The following is an 18927-nucleotide window of genomic DNA, read 5'->3' as shown; positions in this document are numbered from 1 at the left end:
GCTAGAATGGTCAGAGAAAACTTCCCAGAAAGAGGAGGTTCCTAAAGTTCTGTCCTGGGCTCTCTTCCCATCTCTTTCTATTACTTTTTCTCTTGGTGACCCCATCAATTCCCATGGGTTTAATTGTCATTTCAATGCTGATGACTCCCAGATCTATATATCCAGACTCAGCTTCTCTCCTGAGCTTCCGACCTGCCTCACCAAGTGACTACTAGAGATTTCAAATAGATTTCCAGAGAAATCTGAAATGCAAGATTTCCAAAATGGCATTAGAGCAAAGCAATAGTTAGTAAATGGCTAATTGCTTTTGGTATAGACCTCTTCCAATAGAGAAGCAAAAATCATATTGCAGTCATAATTATACCTCAAGAAGGCTTTTGACCTGAAGTATTCAGTAAGAGCAAAGGATTGGTGAATAAAGGCCATTGCTTTTCCACAATTCTTTTACCCATCTCTAATTGGACAAAATGCCTTTTTAGATAGAAAGCTTTCCTCAGAGTCAGGAATATCTGGTTCTGCCTTTGACTTATACTGACTGTGTACAATCTGCCTTTGACTTATACTGACTGTGGGCAATTCACTTAAAGTCTTAGAGTCCAGATAATTCTAGTGACTTTTCTCTGCTCGTTATTATTTCCAATAGATTTTGCATATAGCTCATTTGTAAACAATTGTTTGCCTATTATCTCCCCTGTTAGACTGTGAGTTCCTTGAGAGTTGGGGTTCCCCTGTATATTTCTTTGTATCCCCAGCAGTTAGAATAGTACCTAGAACATAGTAGGGGATTAATAGTCCTTAGCTGTGACCAGGCAACTAAGATTCCAAGTTATGTATCTACTAGACTGCAGGAAATCACAGATTAAAAAAAAAACACAGCAAAATCTGTTTCAAAAATTCCCTAATCTCTCACCCTTAGTAGATGAGCATCCTTCCTACTATGAGGAGGCCTACCCAATGTGACCTTCCTTAACATCCCTTGTTCTTTACCTCAAAATTTCCTTTTATCTTTGCTCATCTTGTCTTCCTTCCCTGCTTCCTATAGCCCTACCTCTCTAATAAGAATAAGGAAATGATGATCCTTATTCTTAAAAGAGAAGTAGGACTATGTCATGGTCCTAACACCTATTCCTACTCCTAGGGCCTTGCTCTATTAATTATTCCTTTTCTGTTGCATTTCCATCTTTCTCTCCCTAGTAATAGCTTTCCCTCTGGGAAAAACAGGTCTCTGCTGTCCTTAACAAATGTACAAAACCTTTCTTTTAGCCTACTTGATATTGCCACCCTGAACTTCATTTTCTCTGTCTCTCTCCTTTCCCTTTCAAATTTTCATCAAGCACAGTCCCCTTTCTCCTTCCACCCGTGGTAATGTGGTTTCTAATTCCATCATTTTGTGAAAGCTGTTCTCTCCAAAGACACCGGTAACCTCTCACCCCCTATCCCAAATCTTACTGCTTTTTTCCCAGTCTTCTTTCACTTTGACCTCTGAAGATTTTAGCATTTGACTGACTCATGTGTAGCAACATATCATCTGTAATACTCTTCTCATCAGTCTTCAATTGTCAAAATCCTGCTCATCCTTTTTTTTTTTTTTAAGCAATTGGGGTTAAGTAACTTGCCCAAGGTTATACGGCAAGTTTTTTTGTTTTGTTTTGTTTTGTTTGTGTGTGTGGGTGTTGAGTATCTGAGGCCAGAACCAATCCCGGGTCCTCCTGACCCCCAGGGCCAGCGCTCTTACTGCACCACCTGGCTGCCCCTTGCTCATCCTTTAACATTCAGTTTAGATGCCATTACCTTAATGAAATCTTCCCTGATTCCCCCTAGTCACAGCCTCTCCCTGAATTTCCATAGTACCTTTTTACTCTTTTATAACATTTATAGTATTTTCTTTTGTATTATATTTTTGTGAATATCTTAATCTCAAATTAAAAACTCATTAACAACAGGAATCATGCTACTTTATTCTCTGTGTGTCACCAAAATACATAGTAGCTTGTGCTTAACATATTCTCAATAAATATATGTTCAACATGAATAAATAAATTAATAATTGTTCTTGGATGTTTGCATTCCTTTAAATTTTGCTCTGTGCAACTTACTTGAAATGAAAAAAAATTCATTCAACTTGATATTTCATACTTTGTTGTTTTTCAATCATTTTAATATTAAAGAAATATAATTGAGTGAAAAAAACATTAACCTCTGTGTCTCTGTTTCTGCCTCTTTTCTCTCTCCCAGTCTCAGTCTCTCTCTGATTAAGGTACTCATGTTAACATCATTAATAGGCAGATATGATCTGAAGTCCTAGAAAGCTCACAGGGCTTTTTTTGTCAGAATGTTTACTTCCTGTTTCATTTTAGAGCGCAAGAGATCATTCTCCACCTAAAATCTTGGGGGACAAAAATGCTCTGTTAAAAGCATCTTCATCTGCATCCTCATCACTTCTGTTTATGGAGCCCTTATGCAATGCTTTAAGCTTTACAAAGCTCTTTACATACATTATTTTGGGTAATCCTCACAACAACTTTGTGAGTAGGTGCTGTTTCCATTTCGCAGATGAGGAAATTTCAAAATTTCCAAAATTTCCATTTTGCAGATGAGGAAACAGACTTGGTGGTGAAGTGATCTGGTGTAATTCAGGTCTTCCTGAGGCCAAGTCCTTCCAGTGTCTGATCCACTAAAGCACCTATTTGTAACCATCTGTGCTCCCCACACCAGGAGCCTTTCTAATTGGCCTTTCTGGTCCTTCAGATATCTATCTACCTAGTCTTCTTTGGGACCTCAGTAATTTCTTACATAGAGTGTCACTGGGGCTCAGTCTACTATACAAAGGTGAATGGGAAATTCTTTAAGAAGGATGGGATAATTGAGCCAGTAGGAACTGCAGGAAGAAGGAATGATGGGATGAAGAAGATATTTGGTCACTAGATCCATTTCTCCCCACTCCATCTCTGTCCTTTTTCTTTCTACTTTGTCAGGAAAATCGGGAGCAGAGTGACTGACACAGAGTAAGCACTAATTAAATGCTTGTTGACTGACTGGCTAACAAAAGGCTCTGACATTTAGTAGTTGTGTGACCATGAGCATATCACTTTATGTGATTGAGCCTTAGTCACCACAGTTGTAAAATGTAGATAATCAATATTTGAACCACAAACCTCACAGGGCTGGGTTTTTATTTTTAAATTAATTAATTTTCAACATTCGCTTCCACAAGATTTTGAATTCCAAGTTTTCTCCCCGTCTCTCCCCTACCCCATCCTAAGACAGTGTGCATTCTGATTACCCTTTCCCCCAATCTGCCCTTTTTTTCTGTCACCCCCCCCCCCATTCCCTTCCCTTTTATTTTCCTGTAGGGCAAGAAAAATTTCTATACCCCATTGCCCGTATATCTTATTTCCCAGTTGCCTGTAAAAACATTTTTTAACATTTGTTTTTAAAACTTGAAGTTACACATTCTCTCCTTTCTTCCCTCCCCACTCACCCTCATTGAGAAAGCACGCAATTCGATATAGATTATGAATGTGTAGTTATGCAAAACACTTCCATTATAGTCATCTTGTGAAACATTATATTTCCCTCCATCCTAGAGTTGTTATTAAAGGAAGCACTTTGTAAGTGAAGAACTATATAGAAACAAATTATTTTTAGTTTGCTTTAGACCAGACCATCAATCTAGGAAGTTCCCTGAGAAAAAGTTCACCTTCTCCACAGGTCTTCACCTTCTCTGCAGGCTGTGGCCTGAGGACGCTGACAGGTTAAGCAACTTGTGCAGGGTCACACAGCCAGAGTGTGTATCTGAGGTTTTCAGGATCTCAAGGCAAGCACGCAGAGGTATCAAACACAGGACACAACACGTGCTGCCCCAACTAAATTAAAATGTAAGTGGGAACTATTCGACAAAATAAAGAAAATACAATAAAACATAGATATTATTAACATGAAGCTTAGCTAGGTGGAGAAATCAATAGAGTGCCAGGCCTGAAGTCAAGAAATCTGGTTTTAGACACCAGCTGTGTGACCCTGGGCAAGTCACTTAACCCTGTTTACCTCTGTTTCCTCATCTGTAAAATGATCTGGAGCAGGAAATGACAAACCACTCCAGTATTTTTGCCAAGAAAACCCCAGATGGGGTCATGAAGAGTCAGACATTACTGCACAACAGCAAAAAATAGTAATATGTAGTGTTCCAAGTGTATTTGCTGCCAGTAGGAATCTTTATGTTCAGTCACCCTTAGTCCCATTTTTGTTTGATATCAGGGCAACACCCTTCCTCTTGTAGTACTACTTAATTGTGATGGGAGACTTGAGGCCTTATAACTTTGATTCACTACTTATGAAAACCCCGATAAAAAGCTCATTCCTCTGAATTGCACAAAGTTTCAGGAAAGAAATGTGCTGTCAAGACTTCCTTTTGGAAAAATGATTAGTCAAGAAGTCCAATTTGCTATCTCATCTCCTTTTCCTGCAACTCCCCCCAGCCTTTTTTTTGCTTCTAATGGGAGAGACTGCCCCTTGAGTGACCTGCTTTTAATAAGCTTTCCAATCAGCTCACGAGTTAAAAAGTGCCCTTGCTGGTGCTGGCTTCCTCACTTTGCCCACTTGCCTCCCTCCCCCCTTTCGTTCCCTCCTTCCATTCTTCGTTTTCTCTCTGGACTCACTCCCTGTCAAGACTTAATTGAGTTCAAGGGAGGATCAGGTTCCCTTGCCTTGGAGTCCAGAGATCTTTCATAGCAAGTCCCAGCAGGCGAGGAAAGCCACAGCTGGAAAAGGGGAAAGGAAGAGACAAGTGAGTGATCCTGTCCAGAAAGGAGAGCGAGCAGCTGGAGAAACAGCTTCCTCAGCAGCAGCGGCGGCGGAGGCGGCAGCGGCAGCGGCGGCGGCGGCAGCGGCAGCGGCAGCAGCAGCGGCAGCAGCAGCAGCGGAGTCAGTGGGGCTGGTTCCTGCCTATCTCCTGTCTCTAGAATCCCAGCAACCAGCCTCCTCTCTGTCCATTGACCCACGGCCAGACCAGGAGAGCAGAGATTCCCAACTCCAAGTAAGTAGGCACAAATGGAGGAATGTTGGATTTCCTCGGGGTGAGTTTGCAATCACCTCGCCTTTCGATTTTCTGACAGCAGCCGGGGTGTTTGGTGGTGTGACTCAGCCAGAGGTGGGGGATATGAGAGAGGTCTTACAGAACGTGAAAGGAAACTGAGGCAGCCACGGGAGGCAGCGCTTGCGGGTCCACTTGTTCTCTCGGCTTTATGGTTATTAGTGTAGTTTTGTGTCAGGGGCTGAGAACCAAGCCGGATTATGCCTCAAGTGACCTCATTAGTTCTGGAAAAAGGCTGGCGCTTAGCAGGTGGGTGAGGGGTGGTGGATGAAGGTAAGGCAGCCAGAAAAGACTTTCTTTTGCAGTCCGTGTCCTTGCGTCTCCCCAGTGCCACAGATGCTCCCTAGAAGTTTATCTTTGCCATCATCTCCGGCCAATTGGGGCAGGAGTTGGGGGACTCCATCCTCTCCCAGACGGATGACGCTGGCTACTGTTCACAGAGCAGCTGCTGCCCTTTGGCCGGAGTAAGGGCACTGGGCAGAGGCAGTCAGGAGGAACAAGACACTTTCCTCATGCATAGAGCACTGGATTTGGAGTTCGAAAATCTAGGAGTTCCAGTTTGGGCCCTGACACTTAGCGCTGCTATCATGGGCAAGTGTGGAAACTCTTTCAGCCTCATTTTCCTCAGCTGTAAAATGGGGATAAAACAGCATTTGCCTCTCCCAGTTTCCCAGGTTGTTTGGGGAAAACCTTAGGTGAAAATTAGTAGAGAAATAATGTGTTATTAGTGCTATGATGATGCAGTTTGAAAGTCACAATATAAAAAGGATTATATTTCAATCTTAGAAAAAAAAATTCCCATTCCCTTTATTTCTTCTCTTGATTGTAATTTTCAATAAGTTCCCCAAAGAAGGACTACTTTGGTAGTAAAGAAAGGTTCTTTCTTAAATACATATCCTCAAAGACTGGACACTTAGACAAAATCATCAAGTCCTTATGGTGTGTGTGTGTGTGTGTGTGTGTGTGTGTGTGTGTGTTTTGAGTTGATTTTGTTGAATAAATCTCCAATCAGTCTACAGGAAATAAAGAAAAAAAAACACCTGATTTTCTCCTTTAATTTGCCCCTGACCCCATGAATTTAATACCTGTTTTGTTGTTCCCTCTGATTTAGTGACCGCTTTGAAAGTTTGGGCACACCTGGAGTGGGGGGTTGTGGAGGGAAAGAAGAGCAGAAAATAAAAGATCTCAGAGTTCCATTGAAAGTTTTCCATCCTTTTGTTGTTGTTTCCACCCCTCACTGCTTTCTTCTTACCATATGAAAGCTGAGGGGGTGTGGAGATTGAGGAGATACCAAGGAGTTTCTTTGAACTGATAGGATAATGGAGCAGGTCCATGATCTCAGCTAAGTGTGGATTTGATGAAACAGCAGAATTTTATTTAACCACTTAACATCTTCTGTCTTAAGGTTGATCAATATGTAGAAATATAAAAGGATGATGGGTGATGAGACCAAAAAAAGGAGAGCATTCTTAGAGTATAGAAAAAGAAGCTTTCCCCTCTTTTCATTAAAATATCCCCAAATTCTAGTGCTCTTTCTACAGAACCATGTGTGCTGCCAACATAATGACAATGTGCACAAGCCTAATGGACCCAGAGGAGAAAGGGGTAGACATGGTCCCCCTGTCTGCTTTGAATTTACTTCCCTAGGATTTCAGGTTCTTTCAGAACAGAAAGAAATACATGTAATTTTGCATTTGTTAGGGATTTAGGATTGTTGTTTTATTTTAGGATTAGTGAATGACTCTTCAAATGTGTTTTGTTTTAAATCTCTAATAGTAATTATATCCATTTATATATAATCACACATGTTTATACATACATATCCATATGCATTCAGGTGCATGACATCGATATAATATGTATATGTATAGTCTGCATGCACATATGTGCACACACATACATGCACATCATATATAAAGCAATATTTATATATATATGGATATATGTGTAATACATATATGGATATGTATCAGAGGTAGAATTTGAACTCTTCCACATGTATATATTCAGATAGGTACACATACATGCATATGCACACACATATTATGTATATATACACACACACATAGTGGATAAAGTTCAAAATCTGCCTGTTATTTAAGGACAAGTCATTTAACTTCTGTGTGCCTTAAATATATTCTTAGGAGTTATCTATGAAGAGAGTTTCCTAAGTTAATGAAACTGTAGATCCTCCCTATCCATCTCTCTCTGTGTGTCCATGTATGTGCATGTACTTCGGTTTAGATTTTTTCATTTGTGTAGGAAATTCTCAGAGATGAAAGTCTCTCAGATCATGCACGTTATTAACTGTTCTGCAATTTGCCATCTTTGAGAATTGCTTGGTACACTGAGATAAAGAGACTGGCCCAGGAACACACAGTCAGAATGTGTCAGAAGTAGAATTGGATCTGAGTTCTTCCTGAGAGGCTTTATCTCTCTGGATCCAAGCACTGACTCTCATCTATGTATTCACAGACGTCCTTCCTGTACCCTCACACAGAATTAGGGGTTTTTCTCATGAGATCTTTTATCTTCAGAGAGTTTCTCTCCCCATCCTTCACCTGAAATCATAATCTTCTTGATCTACTCCAGTTATTTTCTGCCAAGACAAATGAATTTAAAAAATAGTCCATTCAGCCTCCTTAAAGTTAATGATTAACCAAAACGGAAACTCCCTTAAATATGAACTTAAAAATTAAAAAACAAAGAAAATGTTTGCTTTAAAATGGACTTGTATGGAGCCTGAGAAAGCAGAAGTTTGCTGTTACTTGGAATTTTCTCTGAAAGTAATGTACTTGTACTTTTTAAGTTTTTTAAAAGTTGCTATTGATTAGGGATAAACATTTGACTCTTCAGGTAGAATCTACTGTACTGACTCCCAAGAAATGGTTCAAACTTGAGAGACTTAATGGACATTTCAAGAGTTCTATAGGGAATAATATATCTAAGATGCTTTCAATAGAGGCAGTGATATCTAAGAATATCTAAGAAGCTTTCAATAGAAGGAATGAGGGATTTGGAGCCAAAGGTCTCTGGATCTAATCTTGCTTCTTTAACTGAAAATCTAGGTAATCTTGGACAAGTTACTTAAATTTTCTGGCCCTCAGTTTCCTTAGTTGTAAGATGAGAGGATTATACCAAATGATCTCTAAGATTCCCTCCAGATCTAAATCTATCTTCCTATTACCAAAATCTTCATCAATAAAATCAACCTCAGAAATACATTTTATTTAGGGATATACTTTTTTTTTCCCTCAATAAATCAGCATGCACCAAACATACACTCTCTAAAATTTTGACCACATCCCTATTGAGAAATAGAACCTGTATTATTATTCTAAGTGTTTTTCAGAGGAGATAATGGAGGGAAAGATGATTAAATTAACTTTTTAAATGTCATACAGACTCAAAGGCAGGACCTGTGACAGACTCGGAATCTTAATTTCTAGGTCCCTACCTACCTTACTCTCCTAATAAGTTGAGACAGACCCTAAAGAATTAGAGTTGTCCAACTTTCTTTGTTCTGAGGACTGTCTCTAATTCAGGGCTCACCTCTTCTTTGGTTATTGAAGGTTAAACTGGTTCTATTTCCAGGCAAAGTGAGCTCTTCTGAGTACCTGAATGAGAATTCCCCTGGAACCATCATCTCCATCTGGGCAGTGGCTCTAGGGGCCTTGTGTTTTCCTAGCAGGCTTTTGTTCTTACGTACTTGACTATGAAGCTAAATGGGGATCAACTGTAATAGTAAAAAATCTCTTTCCTTTGACGGCTGTCCCAATGAATCAATCAACAGAAGGTCTTTAGTCTCCAGGTGGGTACCAGGTCACTGAACACATCCCCTGGGTAATAAGGTTCTGAAATGGGCCAATCTAACTCTTTACTCTGGCAGTGCAATCCTTTTCCATCTGGAGCTGATTAGTTTGCAAGAATTTGGGCTGTGACCTCACCTTTTGGAGGCCATTCAACATTCTTGATGTTTCTGGCAGACTCAGGCTCTACCTACAGTCTCATTTTCCATCCATTCAGTACCATTCTTGTGTATGGCAGATTTTCCATAGATCATCTCCCTCTTCTGAAGTAGTAAAATCTGACGGCAAAAAAATCTTATTGCTTTTGATGTTTAATTAGCCCACATATAAAGTTACTAGGAACTTAAACTTCAGTGATCATTAGATCTTAGATATTGTGCATTTTATTATGTGTGTATGATATCATGGTGGAGTGGCAAGCACCTTGGATTTGAGACCCAGCTCTGCCATGATCACCTGTGTGACCATCAGCAAGTCACTTAAACTCTTTAGGTCTCTGTTTCATCTTAATAAAGTGGAGTCAGACTAAATGATTTCTATGTTTCCTCCCAAATTTTAAATCTAAATCCTTTGACTGATACATATATCATGTAAAAACACCCAATCCATCAAGGATTCTCAATCTCATAAGGACAGGCAAAGAATGTAGTAAGCAAATTGAGCTGAATTCCAGAAGAAACAGAAGTGTAATTAGGTTAGGATTAGCTTCACACATCATTTTGACATGGTTTAAGAAAGAATGAGGGTGAAATCTAGTCCACTGGACTTCATTGCAAAAGCCATCTCTTAATAGGTAAGCCTGTCTAGCATTTAGCTAAGGAGAGATCTTAATCATGAATTTCCTAAAAATGGGATTCCTAGAACCACTGGTTTCCCATCCAGAAAGCATTCCATTGTTAAATTACACCAGTCTCCAAGGAAATGAGTCATAACAGAATTCTTATCCATCTTCCAGAAATGTATCTAAGTAAAAACCCTAATGTGCACAGAGATGATATTATAATGCAACATATTAATATCAATCAATAAAGCAACAAACGTTTATTAAGTGCCTACTATGTGCTAAACACTGGGCTAGGTATTGGGGATGCAAAGGTTACTGCTTGTTTGTTCATTCCTAACCACTCTCCTTCGTTTTTGTCTACTTGCCCCCTCACACTTTAATCTCCTATTCCCTTATCGCACCTCTTTATCCCCCTTACTCCATCCTTCCCTATCCACAGAGTTATACAATCTTTCATTCATTATCTATTCCTGTGTCTTTATAGGTGTCTGAAAAGTACTATTGCAGTATGAAGCTTTGATAGTTTCAAACTGCTCTTAATAGCTTTAAATTGCACTAGGACTTTTGGGACACCCTAATCACCTGGGATTGTCTGCTGCTTCTGGAGTGTATAGAGATGAGTTATTCTTAGCAGTGAGACATTTTCTTATGGTTGGACATACTGGAAGCTAGTTTGGGAGTTCATATAGCCTTCCTTGACTGATCCTAAACTTTCCATCTAAATTAGACATTACTCCTCCTCCTTTCTATATTCTGGGCACACGGGTCTTTTGGTTGTTCCCTAATACATGCTATCCCATCTCCTACCTTTATCACTCATTGCTTGAATGCTAACCCTTCTCACCTCTAGCTTCAGCTTAAGTGTTGTCTCATTTAATTCCCTGACTTATTGGAGGCTCCTTCACACCCAAATCACTGTGAAATTATTTTGTCTATATCCTGTATTTGATTTTTTGTGAGCATGTTGCCCCCCTTCCCCTCACGTCTCCCCACTTCTTAGACTGTTAAGTCTTTAAGGGCAAAGTGTTGTACTTTTGCATTTGTAGCCTCAGTGCTTAGCAGAGGGCCTGGTACATAATAGGTGCTTAATCAATGCTCATTGATGATTGCTTCCATTTTGACCTAGGCGTTACTACAGTCCAAAGCATGCCATACATTTTAGCCCTAGATCTCAAAGATAGCTAAGCTTAGCATTTGTTTATATTACCGCAAGAAATATTGGCTCCCATCCCTATTCCTTCAGCTTATTTAAGTAGAATTTACAATATCTTAATTCCACATTCAATCCCCCTCATATGCCCAAGAGTTTTTCCTGTGGTCAACTGAGAAAACAACATTTGTTAAATGCTCACTATGTATGCCAAACTATCTCATAAAAAGAAATAGAATACACCAAAATCCCTTGCCCTCAAAGAGCTTATGATTCAAGCGATCAAGTTTTTCCCCAAATAAATACAAGAAATGACAAAATATATTTCATGAAAATATATAATTTAAACCTGTTATACTGAAACTGCACTCTTGAAGATCACTAACATTCTCCTAATTATGCAGTTCAATGACCCTTTGTCAATTCTCCTCTTTCTTGATTTCTCAGCAACCTTTTATACTTCGTCTTTGATTTCTGTATTGACCTATATGACATGGTCTTTCATGGGGGCGGGGGGGAAACAGGGAGACAGAGAGACAGAGACAGAGACAGAGTCAGATCACTCAGAGACTCACCCCAGTGTTTTCTGTTTAATAATACCAAAAAGGAAAAGTTAGACAGGGTGCAAAGACGTTCACATTCCTAACCACTTGCTGAATGTCTGCACCTGCATAGTCTGCTGGCATTTCAGTATTTTTTAAACAATTTTTTCAATACTGAACTTTTCATCTTATTAACATTCATTCTTTACCTCCTTCCCTTACTCCCCTCCAGCTCCAAATTAGTTATTCCTCTGTTTATGTTAATGACATCATTATGTACCCACACTTAAAACCTTGGTATTATCTTAATTGCCCATACAACTTTTATGCTATATTCCCAGCTAGAGGTCAACTTGTGCTGGTGAATAGACCAATTACCAGCTGAGGAACTTCTTCCTTTCCTGGGGAAAGAGGAACCAGGTCTAAATAAGCACCCATGTGAGATGGTAAACCCAAAGGCTGACTACCATGTCAGGAACTGGAATTAAAAAATCTAAGGGATGAGATGGAAGCAGAAAGCCATGGATCAGAAGTATGAAACCAAAGAAGTCTGCCTGAAAATCTGCAGGCATGATATTATGGATGTCTGCAAAATGACTCTTTGTCTGATGTAATATGCCTTTGTTTACTGCATTGTTCTTTTACTGTGTGTTAGCCAGGCATGCTTTGCTCTGACATGCCGTCATGGTCATGAGCTAACAGATACACTAAACCCCTTTCTCAGCTATCATCGTGTCTTTCAGGTCTATCTCATTCAATATATTTCTGCAGCCATCATATTGATTTGTACCTTCATTATCTTATGTCATAAAAACTTATATTATATATGTAAAATATATAACTTATATAATCACTTAGTAATCAGTTTTCCCACCTCTAGTCTCTCTCCCTTTTGATCCATCCTGTTGAGCATCACCAGATTACTACTCTGAAAACACTATTTGGTATTACCCCCCCCCTCCCATGGCCACCCACACCTAAAAATTTCAATGTTTTATCATTTTACATCAAAGAAAATACAAATGCCTTGATCAGGTATGTATGATCTTTTATAGTATGATACTATATTATATTACTATATTAACCTTTCATGAGGATTCTAGGATCCAACCAAGCTGGAATATTTGTTATTGCTTAAGTTAGCGGTTTCCCACCTCTGCACCTTTGCTTATTGTGTACCCTGTTTCTAGAATGTTCTCTTCTAAAGTGTACACCTGTCAAAATGCTGCCAATTCTTGAGGACACAGCTCAAATATTACCTAATCCATGCAGCTTTCCCTGATCTCATAAACCTGACCTCCTATTATTCATAGTTTGAACCATTCTTGTGGAACTTACCCATATGTTATCTTGCATTCATTCATCAACTGTATAATGATACTATCTCCACAATTATATTACAAATCCTGTGAATACAAGAACCATGTCTAAGTCATCTTCATATTCCACACAGTGCCTAGAAAAGCACATATTAGGTACTCAGTAGATTTTTTTATGAATGAATGAATAACAGTTTTAAATACAGCCCACCCTGGAGGAGAAAGGGAATAGTAAATTACTATTTCAAGTTCTTGTCTTTCCCATTCTGTGATTCTTTCAAACAGACCAATTTATATTTTTCATAGTTTTAGGACTGTTTACTGAAGCTGAATACGTTTTGCCTCCCATAATTTCCTTTGACATTTGCCACAGTTGGACAGGAATGCAAATATGAAAAGCACATTTGAAATTTAGTCATGGCTCTGCAGGATATATATTAATTTAAAAGGATCATCCTTAACTACTGGGATTCTGGGCACAGTTTACTTTTTGTTAACAAACTCTAATCATGGACTTGTTCTTATTTTAAAATGAGATGCTAAAGATGAGAAACAAAATTCTCTACTTTTACTTGTGGATTTGGGGTGTAGTGCCCAGACACTCAGGGTCTCCAGTTGAAAGTTTCCCAAAATAGAACCACCTACACTTTCCTCCTCAATTCCCTAGCCCCCACCATCTCAGAGTAGGAGGGAAAGTCATAGACCATCTAATCCAATCCACACCTGAAGGAAAATCTCCTCTATGACATCTCTGATAAATGATGAGCCATCTTTGAAAACCTTCATTGATAGAAAACCTGTAATCAGCCACTTACACTCTAGGATAGCTCTCATTATTTCATTGCTTTCTCAGTCTACCTTTTCCCTTTCAACTCTCACTCAGCCCCTGGACCACTGAACAAAGTAGTCATTATTGATGCTGTGGTCGACATACGCTCATCCCCCTTCCCCTCCAAGTGCTATTATAGGAATCTTGCCAGAATTCTCTTTGCCCTCTAATCAGACTTGACTTTACAGCAAAGTCTATGGGGCTTATTCTAGGACTTTTAAAGCAAAATATGCAAAAATTGAGTTCAATTTCTTTCCTCACCAAGACCATTCCTATGATCATAGTTTACCTATCTTATAGTATATGATAATAATAGCTAGTGTTCATATAGTTCTTTAAGGTTTACAAAGCACTTTACATATATTACTTCATTTAAGACTTGCAGCAACCCTGGGAAGTAGGTGTCATTTTTTACCCTCATTTTATAGACAGGGAAGCTGAAATTGATAGAGGTTAATTGACTTGTTCAGGGTCATGTAGTCAGTAAGTCTCTGACTTAGGATTTGGACCCAGATATTCCTGTCTTTAAAGCCAGCTCTCAATGCACTGAGCAGCCCAACTGCCTAGAGAGTATATGTCACATGTAATCGCCCATTTCTCTGGCTAGGAGAGTGGGGTGAATTTCCTCAGCTGTTTCTCATTTGATCAAATGAGATAATATATGCAAATCACTGTATAAACCATAAAGTACTAAAGAGATGGTAGCTATTTTATATCATCATCATCATCATCATCATCATCATCATCATCATCATCATCATCATCATCATCATCACCATCATCAGTTCTCTACAGCCAAAACTCATCATTATAATTACTCAGAGTCTGGACTCATTTTAGCATTTATTTTTCATTTACATTTTTTGTAGTCACAATGTATATTGTTTTCCTGATGACTTCAGAATCTTTTATCAATTGGCATGTCTTCTCATTTTTCCTTCAATTCTTCACATTCATTTCTTTTGGCATAATAATATTCTATAACATTCAACAATTTGTGGGCACTGATTTTGTTTCCAGCTTTTGTTTTGTTTTCCTGTCTTAAAAGTTTTACTGTGAGTCTTTTGGTTCATATTACTAAGTAAGGTAATATTTTTAAAGCTTTTAACCCAGTGCTGGCCCTGGAGTCAGGAGGACCTGAGTTCAAATTCGGCCTCAGATACCTAACACAAACGCACAAAAAAACTGGCCATGTGACCTTGGACAAGTCACTTAACCCCAATTGCCCCTTCAAAAAGACAAAAAAAAAGCTCTTAACCCAGTGCTTGGCATATAGTAAGTGCTTAATAAATGCTTGCTCCTTCTCTCCTTCATATGGGGTTTTTCTTTTTTAATTTCCTTGGGGTATATTCTCAGTAGTTGAGAAAAGGGTTTGAACAGGTTAGTGACTTTGCTATCATAATTTCAAATCATCTCCCAGAATTGTATTAAGTTACTATGCCATTAACAGTGTATATCTATTTCCCTGCAGCCTATCTAGCATTAACTCTCTTTAGCTTTTGTCATTTTTGACAATTTGCTCAGTTTAAGGTATTTATTTTCTCATTTTATATCATAAATAGAGTAGGTTCTATTAATGTCATTTTACAGATGAGTAAACTGAGGCCTACAAAAGTGAAGTAATTTACCCCAAATCACATAACTAATAAATCGGATTGCTATAATCATAATTCTCCTGATTATCACTCCAGACTATATCCTCTCACCTCTGCAAAGCAGTATGTGGCAAATCCTAACTATTGCAGAAATCAAATCCAGATACTTTAGTTGGGCTTAATGGACTTCTTCTTTTCTTTTTTTCTTTTTGGAGGGCAATTGGGGTTAATTGCCTAAGGTCACACAGCTAGTAAGTATGTCAAGTGTCTGAGGCCAGATTTGAACTCAGATCCTTCTGACTTCAGGGTTGGTGCTCTATTCACTGCGTACCTAACCGGCCCTTAATGGACTTCTAAGGTCTTCACTATTCATCAGCATCCTTCCACTACTTCTAAGTTTGGTTACTCCAGTTAAGTCAGGAAAACCTGATAGCATTTCCCCCATATGTTTCCTCCTGCCTCTGATACTTGATATGTATTCACACAAAATGCTTTCTTCCATTCTCCATAAAGTTTTTGCTAATCATTATGACTTAATTATGGTCATGGCACTCGCCCCAAGTTTTATGTAATCCTCAAATCTTGTAGATTGTAAGCTTCTTGTATTTTTCCCACTTGGTCCATTTTGCACACACAGTGTATACTTAACTGATAGTGTTGATGAATGAAGAGCGTTGGTGATCACTCTGCGGCCGAGGTTAGGGAGCAAACTCTTTCTGGAACCCTATTTAGAGCCCAATCAGGAAGTTGCTATGGAGTCTAAAGCCATTGCCATTATCTCTCACTGTCCCTACCCTAGGCAACTCTATTCCTATTTGTGACTTCTCCATGCTTCAATTTACAGAGAAGATGATGACTAAGGTACTAGCCCCCAACTTTGTCTTGTAGAGGCTGGGTGAGAAGCCTGTGAATGAGACAGAATCAGTGTAAAAAGCCTAGAGATCAAATACAAGAGGACACTGAGAATCTGAAGTGTCCAGAGAAAAGTGAATGGTATGGTGAGAAGACTAAAGGAAACATGTCAAATGAAGATCAGCAGAAGAAGCTTGAGAAGAAAAGAAGGGCTCCCTATAGGGTTTGTATGAACTGATGCAAAGTGAAATGAGCAGAACCAACAGAGCAATTTATACAATAGAAACAATTCTTTAAAGACAACTTTGTAAGATTTAGGAACTCTGGTTAATACCATGGCCAGCCACAATTCTGGAGGACTCATGATAAAACATGTTACCCACCTGTAGACAGAGAGGTGAAGGACTCCATTGAGGTGTATGCTTTTTTTTCTTCTTTTTCACATGGCAAATGTTAAAAGTTGTTTTGCTTTACTGCATGATTGTAATGGGAGAAAAAAAATGAGGTTGCTGCCAGAGGCTCTTTTTCTTCCCTTCTCTCCCTATCCTGTGACCATTAGGCAAAACTGGCTGCTTCCTTCTATTGCCTTCTCTACTTGCTTGGTGATTTCTTCATTCATCTACTTTGAGTATGAATGTTCAGGGGCAACTTGGTATGTTAGAAGGGGAACTGAATGAAGAATCAGGAAACATAGGTTTCCTGACCCAGAAGGTAGATTAAAATTTGCTATATGGACATTTTAAAAAATTTTATTTTTAGTTTGTGGAATAAAAAATAATTTCTATAACACGACATAATAAAAAAGACGTTTGCATATGAAACTGCAAAAATTTGTATTTAAGAATTTCAGTTGAGTAAAAGTGGAATTGTCTGCTTCAAGAGGTAGCAGGTTCCTAGTAACTGGAGGTATCTAAGCATAGATTGGAAGATCACCTAGAAGGAATGTTATAGAGGGGATTCCTGTACAGATAGAGATTGAACTAAATGATCTCAGAGGTTCCTTCTGGTCTAGAGATCCTGTGGGTTCAGTTCTACCACTGAATGAATGCCTGTGTGACCTGGCAAGACATCAAATCTTTGTGGACCTCAGTTCTTCCATCTATAAATTGAGACCAGAGTAATTACCAACAGACAACTTAGCTAGAGTACTGGATTTGGAATTAGGAAAACTTGGATTCAGTCATGCTTCTGATGCTTACTAGTTGTGTGACAAGGTCAATTGAGTGACAGAGTGGATAGAGTGTTGGGCCTAGAATCAGGAAGGCTCATCTTTGAGAGTTCAAATCCAGTCTTAGACACTTGGTAACTGTGTGACCTTGGGCAAGTTATTTAACCCTGTTTTCCTCAGTTTCCTCATCTAACATTAGCTGGAGAAGGAAACAGAAAACCACTACAGTATCTTTGCTAATGAAACCCCAAATGTGGTCACAAAGAGTTGGACATGATTGAAAAATTACTAAATAACAACAACAAAAAGTTGTGTGAAAAAAGCAAATCACTTAAAATCTCTAAGCCTCAGTTTCCTCATCTGGAATAAGGGGATAATAATGACATACAGTTTTTATGAGCCTTGAATATATGCAAAACACTTTTCAAACTTCAAGGCACTATGTAAATTTAAGTTATTAGCATTATTTTAATTATTCATTAGATAATCTCATAGGTCCTTTCTAATTCCAGCATTCTATATGTTTATAATTCTTGTTCTGAGAACCAAAGAGTTGTTGTCTTGATGATTATTCTTGGACAATGGGAATTCCAAGTATACACAGATTATTTATTACAGAAAGATCAAGTAGATACATGACTTTGGGGGATATGGGGACTAGGAACAACTTGTTTGGCACAATTAGAAGCAATTCAAGATTTTGGCATGTCACCCAGAGCATTTGACACCTCAGTCACCACTGAAAATGCATTTGTCCATTTCTACATGATAATCACCTAGAATTTCATTAAAAATAATACATTTTTACAAGTGAGGGGACAAGAGACCACCTTATGCAAGGGCCAATTCAAAGAACTTGTGGATGTTTAGCCTAGAGAAGAAAAAACTTAGGGGGAATGTGACAAATTATTCATGTATTAACAGGCAATGGTGGTATATGGAGAAAGCCCTGGAATCTGAGCCAGAAAAACTCAACTGGGGCAACTAGGTGGCACAGTGAATGGAGTATTGGCCCTGGAGTCAGGAGGACCTGAATTCAAATATGGCTTCAGGCACTTAACACTTACTAGCTGTGTGACCTTGGGCAAGTCACAACCCCAATTGTCTTGCCTTTCCCCCTCCAAAAAAAAAACCCAAAAGAAAAATTCAACTCTACTACTTTCTAGCATTTTTGACCTTTAGCCAGTCACTTCAGTTCTTTTAGTCTTAGTTTCTCATCTGTAGAATGGAAATGATAATATATCCACCAGCTGTCTAACTCACAGAATTGTTCTGAGAGCCAGAAGTTATGATGTGGCATAGGAATGAAGCATGGTGGAATTGATAGAGTCCTAGACTTCATGGGTTCAAATCCCATCTTCGACACTTACTGGCTGTCTGACCACTGGGAAGTAAGTCTTTTGATCTCTGAGCACAATTTTCTTCATCTGTGAAATGATGGGGCTGGATTAGATTGCCTCTGAAGTCTCCTCTGGCTCTAAATCTCTGTTGTTATCTGAAGGGCTCTCTAAATGTCAGCTATTATTAAATGTGAAGGGCTGGCATGTGGAAGGAAGGTTTCCAGCTATTTGATGTGTCCTTTCAAGAGGGGATACATAGGAGCAATGGGAGAAGTTAGCGATAGCCGCATATAATTTAGATGAAAAAAAAAATACCTTCCCCAAATTAGAGCTGTCTACCAATGGAATGGAGGTGTAGTAAGTTGCATGTCCCTCTAGGTCCTCTCTTGTGTAGGATATTGGAGAGGAGAGGAGAAAAGAGGAGAGGAGAGGAGAAAAGAGGAGAGG

General features: G+C 38.9%; 1 protein-coding gene across 3 annotated transcripts in view; it reads left to right on the top strand.

The window, feature by feature from the left end:
* The first annotated feature begins 4552 nt into the window (after positions 1-4552).
* The window catches only part of PTN (pleiotrophin), a 129183-nt gene continuing 114808 nt past the window's right edge, over positions 4553-18927 (top strand). The window contains exon 1 of one of the 3 annotated variants that reach the window (XM_069087303.1): positions 4553-5035. The gene's annotated coding sequence lies outside the window, so the exon portion shown is untranslated. The remainder of the gene's footprint in view (positions 5036-18927) is intronic. The other 2 variants (XM_069087302.1, XM_069087299.1) reach the window with 2 other exon arrangements.

This window comes from Petaurus breviceps, unplaced genomic scaffold, assembly GCF_028583685.1.
Source record: "Petaurus breviceps papuanus isolate PSGF00001 unplaced genomic scaffold, PetGlider_PUasm1.0 181, whole genome shotgun sequence".
Taxonomy (NCBI): domain Eukaryota; kingdom Metazoa; phylum Chordata; class Mammalia; order Diprotodontia; family Petauridae; genus Petaurus; species Petaurus breviceps.
Note: the sequence above shows the minus strand (reverse complement) of the source record. Positions and strands in the feature narration are given on the sequence as shown.